The sequence below is a fragment of the Panulirus ornatus genome, chromosome 10 (assembly GCF_036320965.1).
Source record: "Panulirus ornatus isolate Po-2019 chromosome 10, ASM3632096v1, whole genome shotgun sequence".
Lineage (NCBI taxonomy): Eukaryota > Metazoa > Arthropoda > Malacostraca > Decapoda > Palinuridae > Panulirus > Panulirus ornatus.
In genome coordinates, this window is record NC_092233.1 from 17294669 (window position 1) to 17304494 (window position 9826).

General features: G+C 40.9%; 1 long non-coding RNA gene across 1 annotated transcript in view; it reads left to right on the plus strand.

Annotated features, from left to right (window-relative positions):
* The window catches only part of LOC139750811 (uncharacterized), a 30722-nt gene extending 22703 nt beyond the window's left edge, over positions 1 to 8019 (plus strand). The window contains exon 3 of the long non-coding RNA XR_011713231.1: positions 7327 to 8019. This is a non-coding gene — a long non-coding RNA (uncharacterized lncRNA). The remainder of the gene's footprint in view (positions 1 to 7326) is intronic.
* Positions 8020 to 9826: the final 1807 nt, after the last annotated feature.

Genomic DNA, 9826 nt, shown 5'->3' on the forward strand with positions numbered 1-9826 from the left:
ATTTAAGTGTAAGAATAAGTCCCATACTCTTCTGGAATTATTTGGTCCATGTTGTTTTGCATGTCATAAGGCATATCCAGTTAAGAAGCTGTGTTCACATATTTTGCCGGTCCTCAGAGGCAACGTTTGGTATCTATTTTGGTTGGGAAGAGCACTACTGATGGGATGGCGCCACTATCGTTGCTATCTACATATCGTCTGCATAGTTTATATATATATATGTTTTCATATTGCCGTGACCTTGAAATCATTTTAGTTGCTTTTGATGCCATCTTGCTACGTGCAGTATTTTCGTGTGCATGAGTTTAGATTGGGTGGGTATTTATGTGCGTGCTTTATCAGCTTTCCTATAATTTCGAATGGGTTTCATATCGTGTTGCAGGTACAACCCTGGAATTCGGTGGAATTTATTGTTTTTCGGTGTTTTTTGGAACCCACTGAAATGGCTATTTACGTTTTTGTTGAGTGTATGAGTAATTGCTCTGTTAACTCAAAATTACAAATGTTTGTCGTAATTTGTTGTAATGGCAAATATGATGAAACACCGCTTTTATATTTAGATAATAAAGATCACATGTAATCTGAATTTTTTTTTATTTCACCCTCATTGCACTAAGGAAAATACTTCATTATTCAATTAAAGTTTAGATAAAGGAGGAACACGCTTGACTTATATTGATATGATAATGTAATCCTTCTGGTCATCTCCAAAATGGGAAAGGTCCGTATGATCAGAAAATGCATTGTCAATATAATCATCTGAAGGGAAAAGTATAATGAGGTCACTTTTAATCACTGATCTACTTATGCCTAGGGAACTTTGCCTTAATTAACAATGATAGAATATTTTCTGTTCGTTTTAATGGCAATACAGTTAAAATGGTTTATTTCCCAATGACTCTCAAGACTTTTATAGCTTACCTTAAACGTTCTCCTTAAGTAATACACTATCCAAGCAATAGATGACGCTCCAGTCGAATTTAGGGGCGTCTTTGATAATAAATTTGCCAGTTTAGCTTCCTTGTCTTCTTCAGTCACTGTTTCAGCTGTGGGTGGCTAGCTTGCATCCAGTTCACTTTGAGCCGTTAACCTGTGTCGTTTTCCTCTTTTAATTCGATTTATTACTCATCACCGCCTTGCACGTTGGTTGTCGGGTTTTTTTTTTAGTGTGACTACAGTGTTTGAATTTTACCATCGAGTGTCCCACATTCCTGATGAGTCCGTGTGTAGCAAAATTTACATTTTGTGATTTAACGCCGGCAGACTTAGACCACAATGCAATGCATTCATTGTTTCAGTTCGGATGAACTGCTTGTAACCTAAATATCCGAGCGTTTCCTGTGCGCAGTATGTGTTTTTTTCTCGTACATTACGTCGACTCCACAAGGTCTTGTGTGTTGATGGAGCCTCCAGTCAACTCGGATAAGGTAAGGAAATAATTTTTTTAGTACTATCAGCCCTCCATTGGTGGACTGTACTAGCCGGGATTAGGTTAGGTTTTTATTCGTATTTGTTTCATTTTCTCAGAAGGGTAATACTGGTTTCCCATTTCTCGTTTCACACGCGTGAAGTTAATTATACCCCTCCCCAAGGAAAAAAAGTAAACTTTTTTCTGTAGAGGCTTTAATTACTTGAACTTGTGGATAAATATGCAGAGAATTTGGAGGGCGTCCCTATTAGTGCGTTACACTTGGTAAAGGTAAGCAAGTTGCTTTTCTGTGTATTTAGGTGAAAAATGTACAAACAACTTCACTTTATTCTGGGACGATAATGTCTTTTTATGGGTAAAATATTAGATTAGTGGCACCACTGAAGTTGTGGATTTGGAAGAAATTTATATCAGTGAACCCCATATGATTAGTGGAGGTAATTTAAACATGGGAAGTGTGATTAGGGGCATTAGATATGATTGTGATAATTGACAAGGATTATGTACGGCGGCTATATTGGTCCTGGAAAATGTGCCGGGTGAAAAATAAATGTTGTAATCTAGATATAAAAAGAACCAGTGAAGAATTCTGACTTCTCCAAGCGGCTCAGGTTTAAGGTATTGCAGTGTCAATTGAAATGTAAATCTTATATCATTTGCATTCAGTTGCTGGTAAGTTTGCTCAATGTATTTAGTGTTCCTTAAGTGTGTGTACCTCTGATAATTGCATGTAACGGAAGATGACCATATCTTTTTATTTTTCGAATTTATTGCTGATAATTTATAAATCTCGGGTCCTGCTGGGGGGTTACGGGATGGTATATTTCGATTTTGATACTCGACACATACTATCATATTTCCTAGGAAAATGATGCTTGCTTGGACGGGTGGGGCTAGGTTCAAAAATTGTACCGGGCGCATGGAGTGTTTGGCAGTGCCGATAATGCATGAATCAGATGTTGCTTACCAGATCCAGAAGTTCCAGCAGTGCATTCACTGCTAGCCACTAGTATTAGAAGTACCAAGAGCGCTTGAGTAGTTGGTGTCAACTATTTCTGGCACTCCCGGTAGCGCCTAGGCTCTATTTCCTCATCGTTGCTTGGACCAGCATGTGATCCCAACATTGGTTAGACCAGGGGGAGTCCCAGCACTACATGGACCAGGTGGGCCGTGTGGTCCCAACAGTGCTTGGATCAATTGGACCCAACAGTGTTTGGGCCGTGTGGTCCCAACGGTGTCAGATTCAGGTGGTGCCAACAATGCCTGAGGCAGGTGGTGCCAGGAGCTACGGCTGGGGAGCACATGGCTCGGTGCCAGTACCCTCCCCACCTCTCCCCCACCCCAGACTGATACCATCTGGTCAAGTGCCACTTGGGTTTAAAACAGTACCGGTACTTCCCTGCCACTCCACGTGAGGCGCATCAGATCGGAGTAGTAGACGTTTATTACTGTAAAACAACATATCATTATTTTGAGTCATGATAACTTATCTTTAGTTTGAAATGTAACCTTTTATCTGCATGGTTGTGATCATGATGTCATCTCATGATGACTCACTGTCAGACTGGTGATTCCTTTGTGTAAACCTCATGAATCTCCTGTCAGCCTTATGACTCTCTTGGGTAAACCTCATGAACCCTCTGTCAGCCTCATAATTTCATTGTAATCATGGATCCTTTTTCAGCCTCATGATTCATTTCTGTCAGCCTTATGATTTTCTGTGTTAGATTCACGTTTCCCGTGTCATCCTCATAATTCTCCAGTGTCAACCTCATAATTCCCCCGTGTCAACCTCACTATTCTCCTGTCAGCCTCACGATTCCCTTGTAATCAGCTTCACTATTTTCCTTTGTCAGCCTCATGATTCCCCTGTGTCAGCCTCATGATAACCCACCAGTCAGTCTCATAATTCCCCAGAGACGACTTCATGATTTTCCCTGTGTCATCTTCATGACTCCCGTGTCATTCATGATTCCTATGTTGCACATATGATTTCTTTGTAAGCCTCATGATACACTTGTCAGCCACATGATTCCCATGTCAGCCTCATGATACCCGTGTTAGCCACATGATTCCCATGTCAGCCTCATGATTACCGTGTCAGCCTCATGATTACCGTGTCAGCCTCATGATTCCCATGTCAGCCACATGATTACCGTGTCTGCCACATGATTCCCTTGTCAGCCATGCGTTGCACACGATGTCAGCCTCATTATTCCCCTGCGTCAGCTTCATGAGCCCATGCCCACCTGATAAATAACCATGTCAGCCTGATTATTATTACCATGTCAACTGTACGATTCCCCTGTGTCGGCCCTGTGATTCCTGTCGTAGCTTCATGATTCCCCTGTGTCAGTCTCGTGATTCTCCATCTATTCAGTACGATTCCCTTGTGTCAATCCCATTATTCGTGTGAACTTCATGATCCTTCTCGTCATCCTTGTGATTCCCGTGTCATGATTCGTCTGCATCAGTCTCATGATTCCTCTGTGTCAGCCATATAATTCCCACTGTCCCTTGTGTTTGCCCGATGATTCCACTCTGTTATCTTCATGATTCTTGTGTTGGCCTCACGATCCCTCTCCTGCAGCCTCATGAATCACATGTGCATCACCATTATTCCACATGCCACAGCCTTATGTCACCATAATACCACGCGTGTTGATCTGGAATGTCGCTAATGCCCCATAATTTCATCTCGTGTATCACTTTAGTACTTGATGTGTTCACATGTACTACTGTAACGCCCCCCTTTGTTAACTTCATGTATTACTTAATGCCCCATGTGTTGACCTTGTGTATCACTACAAAACCTGATGTTGACCTTGTGTATCATTACAGTACCAGATGTTGACCTTGTGTATCACTACTGTATCTGATGTTGGCATTTTGTATTTTAACATTACCTGATGTTGACCTTGTGTATCACTACAACAGTACTTGATGTTGACATCTTGTATCATTACAGTACCTGATGATAACATTACTCACTATTGACCTTATGTATCACCACAGTACTGGGTATTGACCTCGTGTATCACTTCAGTACTGATGATTTCGTGTATAACTACAAACCCAACTATGGTTTCATATATCACTTAAGCACCCAATGATGACCTCATTTTCACTTAATGTATTACTATAATACACTGTAATTGCCTCATGTATCACCACAGTACCCAGTACTGACCTCTTGTGTCACTGCAGTGTGCAGTGATGACCTCTTGGATCACTACAGTACCCAGTGATGACCTTGTGTATCAGCATACTCTGATTACTTCTTGTATCACAATAGTATATGTTGACCATGTATCACTGCAGTAGTTGATGATGAATTCATATATCACTACAATATCCCAGTCATATTATCGCTTTGGTTACAGTGTTAGAAAGTTTGCCCTTGCCTGCACTTATGAATCAAGTCTAGGTTGAACCCTTTGCAAATAACAGTTTGGTCTGTCAAAGAATCAGATGATGATCAAGAACATGTTAGCAGAGTCATTGTCCACCAGTTATTTTAGATATCAGCCCTCAGGCTGTCTTTATCTACCAGATATTTTAGTTAAGAACAGGTGTGGACAGATTTAGTGCACGAGAATGTATGTAATTAGTTACATTTGCTGCTATCCAGTTTTTCAAGAGATGAGTCATGTTACAGGAAATTTTGAAGCTCTGGAGATTTTGGCCAGAGAGGTTGAATTCTAATTTGCTGTAGTCATGTATTAGTTTATTTTCTGCCCCTCTTTAACAAAATATGTTATCATAAGCTTATCTCGTGCCAGTAAGGACATATTAATTTTTAGTGTAATACAAGATTCATTAAAATACAAGTAAGAGGAATGTATCACTGGTCTCAGATGCCAGCAGAGGATGTGGGCCCACACTTCACAGGCACAGACACATATTTTTAACACTTGGCAGAGGACACCTGTTGGTTGTTTGGTGGCTGCCGAGGTCACACTGACGAGACGACCTTGCATGCTTATGTTTTTCCCTAAGGGGCTGATTGTGTTCTACCACTGCTTATTTCTTTGTATTCATTAAATACCAAGTTTCATTTATTACGTACATTCAGAATGATGATTATGTAATGGTGGAAGCAACAAATTATTGTAGTGGGTTTGGCCGTGACCAGTGATATCCCTTATAGGTAGATAAACGACCATGAGTGGTTGGAGACAAGAGGCATACACCTTTTACCCCTTACTGGGAAATTCATATATATGGGAGACCAAATTGGAGGTGGAAAGGTGGAGTGAAAAAGATTTTGAGTGATCGGGGCCTGAACATGCAGGAGGGTGAAAGGCGGGCAAGGAATAGAGTGAATTGGATCGATGTGGTATACCGGGGTTGACGTGCTGTCAATTGATTGAATCAGGGCATGTGAAGCGTCTGGGGTAAACCATGGAAAGTTGTGTGAGGCCTGGATGTGGAAAGGCTTTGGTTTCGGGCATTATTGCATGACAGCTAGAGACTGAGTGTGAACGAATGGGGCCTTTGTTGTCTTTTCCTAGCACTACCTCGCACACATGAGGGGGGAGGGGGATGGTATTCCATGTGTGGCGAGGTGGCGATGGGAATGAATAAAGGCAGACAGTGTGAATTGTGTGCATGGGTATATATTTAGTATGTGTCTGTGTGTGTAGATATGTGTGTACATTGAGATGTATAGGTATGTATTTTTGCGTGTGTGGACGTGTATGTATATACATGTGTATGGGGGTGGGTAGGGCCATTTCTTTCGTCTGTTTCCTTGCGCTACCTCGCAAACGCGGGAGACAGCGACAAAGCAAAATAAATAAATAATAAATATATATATATATATATATATATATATATATATATATATATATATATATATATATATATATATATTCCCTTGGGGATAGGGAAGAAAGAATACTTCCCACATATTCCCTGCATGTAGTAGAAGGCAACTAAAAGGGGAGGGAGCAGGGGAGCTGGAAATCCTCCCCCTCTCATTCTTTAATTTTCGAAAAGAAGGAACAGAGAAGGGGCCAAGTGAGGATATTCCTTCTAAGGCACTGTCCTCATTTCTTAACGCTACCTCGCTAACATGGGAAAGAGCGAATACGTATGGAAAAAAATGTATATGTATATCAACACAGGAAGACAGACAAAAAGGCCACATTCGTTCACACTCTGTCTCTAGCTGTCATGTGTAATGCACCAAAATCACAGCTCCATATCCACATCCAGGCCCCACAGACCTTTCCATGGTTTATCCCAGACGCATCACATGCCCTGATTCAGTCCATTGACAGGTTGTCAACCCCACATACCACATCGTTTCAATTCACTCTATTCCTTGCACGCCTCTCACCCTCCTATATGTTCAGGCCCCAATCGTTCAAAATCTTTTTCACTCCATTCTTCCACCTCCTATTTGGTTTCCTTCTTCTCCTTGTTCCCTCCACCTCTGACAAATATGTCCTCTTTGTCAATCTTTCCTCACTCATTCTCTCCATATGTCTAAACCATTTCAATGCACCCTTTTCTGCTCTCTCAACCACACTTTTTATTACCACACATCTCTCTTACCCTTTCATTACTTACTTCATCAAACCATCTCACACCAAATATTGTCCTCAAATATTTCTTTTCCAATACACGCACCCTCCTCCGCACAACCCTCGCAACCATGTAGGATTGTTGGAACTACCATTCCTTCAAACATACCCATTTTTGCTCCAAGATAATGTCATCTCCTTCCATACATTCTTCATCGCTTCCAGTATTTGCATAAAACCACAGGAAAATGAAACATGATAAGTATAGTATATTTGTTCTCACTATCTTCACAAATTTGTCAATCATTTGCTTATATGTAATCGATTTTAATATTACAAAGATTTTAATTGAGATATCTTTTACAGATGTCGCCATTTGCCTGAGCCGTGATACCACCTCAGCTTGTGTATCATCACCTAACACTAACTGCTCGTCAGAGGATGGGAGCAACACACACTGTCTCACTGATGGATGGAAGAATAAGAATCCCCTCAACATGCAAAAAGAATGATAAGTCAAGAAGGAAGGAGATACAAGGGGCCAATAATCAATGTGGTGATGCTGTGCAGTGGTGTACCGTATAATGATCTTCACATCAAAACCATAAATTATTTTGCGAGATAAAATACACTTAAGTAAATGGCTTTCATAATGTAAAGCTCCAATTTTATGGAAATCTATGTATCATACTTAAAACTAAGTAAATTTCTCTTATCACATGATATACTCAAAATAATGCATTGTACATGGATATGGTAAATGGTCACAAAATTCCTATACAGCTTTACACACTCAACTCATATTAAGGGCTGACCCAGTATATCACCACTTATTCCATTGTGAACAGTAATTCAGTGGATTCTGAGGTCCACACACAATCCAGGTATATTAATTACTGCCAGTTTACGTCCAAAGCTTTAACGTCCTGCAGTTCACTTGTTCTGTACTAGATACAGATTATGTTGGTGGATACTGTCTCATGTTCAGTGTACTCAGCCTCAGTGTTTCTCATGTTTACCTTTCCTAAACTTTGTTGTTTATAATAAACATTGAGTTCTCATATCTTTTCTTTCACCAGAAACTTTGTACCTTACTGTAAGCTTATAAATATTTGTATTTCATTCTATTTTATTTATTTTGCTTTGTCGCTGTCTCCCGCATTAGCGAGGTGGTGCAAGGAAACAGACGAAATAATGGCCCAATCCACCTACATACACATGTATGTACATACACGTTCACACACGCAAATATACATACCTATACATCTCAACGTATACATATATGTACACACAGACATATACATATATACACATGTACATAATTCATAGTCTGCCTTTATTCATTCCCATCCCACCCCACCACACATGAAGTAACAACCCCCTCCCTCCCGCATGTGCACGAGGTAGCGCTAGGAAAAGACAACAAAGGCCACATTCATTCACACTCAGTCTCTAGCTGTCATGTATAATGCACTAAAACCACAGCTCCCTTTCCACATCCAGGCCCCACAGAACTTTCCATGGTTTACCCCAGATGCTTCACATGCCCTGGTTCAATCCATTGACAGCACGTCGACCCCGGTATACCACATCGTTCCAATTCACTCTATTTCTTGCACGCCTTTCACCCTCCTGCATGTTCAGGTACCGATCACTCAAAATCTTTTTCACTCCATCTTTCCACCTCCAATTTGGTCTCCCACTTCTCCTCATTCCCTCCACCTCTGACACATATATCCTCTTTGTCAATCTTTCCTCACTCATTCTCTCCATGTGACCAAACCATTTTAAAACACCCTCTTCTGCTCTCTCAACTACACTCTTTTTATTACCACACATCTCTCTTACCCTATTATTACTTAATCAAACCACCTCACACCATATATTATCCTCAAACATCTCATTTCCAGCACATCCCCCCTTCTCCGCACAACTCTATAGCCCATGCCTTGCAACCATATAACATTGTTGGAACCACTATCCCTTCAAACATACCCATTTTTGCTTTCCGAGTTAATGTTCTCGACTTCCACACATTCTTCAATGCTCCCAGAACTTTCGCCCCCTCCCCCACCCTATGATTCACTTCCTCTTCCATAGTTCCATCCGCTGCCAAATCCACTCCCAGATATCTAAAACACTAACAGTTCCTCCAGTTTTTCTCCATTCAAACTTATCTCCCAACTGTACGTAATAACCTTGCTCTTATTCACATTTATTCTCAGCTTTCTTCTTTTACACACTTTACCAAACTCAGTCACCAGCTTCTGCAGTTTCACACACAAATCAGCCACCAGCACTGTATCATCACCAAACAACAATGACTCACTTCCCAAGCTCCCTCATCCACAATGGACTGCATACTTGCCCCTCTTTCCAAAACTCGTGCATTCACCTCCCTAACAACCCCATCCATAAACAAATTAAATGACCATGGAGACATCACACACCCCTGCCACAAACCTACATTCACTGAGAACCAATCACTTTCCTCTCTTCCTACACGTACACATGCCTTACATCCTTGATAAAAACTTTTCACTGCTTCTAACAACTTGCCCCCCACACCATATATTCTTAATACCTTCCACAGAGCATCTCTATCAACTCTATCATATGCCTTCTCCAAATCCATGAATGCTTCATACAAATCCATTTGCTTTTCTAAGTATTTCTCATTCATTCCTCAAAGCAAACACCTGATCCACACATCCTCTATCACTTCTGAAACCACACTGCTCTTCCCCAATCTGATGCTCTGTACTTGCCTTCACCCTCTCCATCAATACCCTCCCATATAATTTCCCGGGAGTACTCGACAAACTTATACCTCTGTAATTTGAGCACTCACTTTTATCCCCTTTGC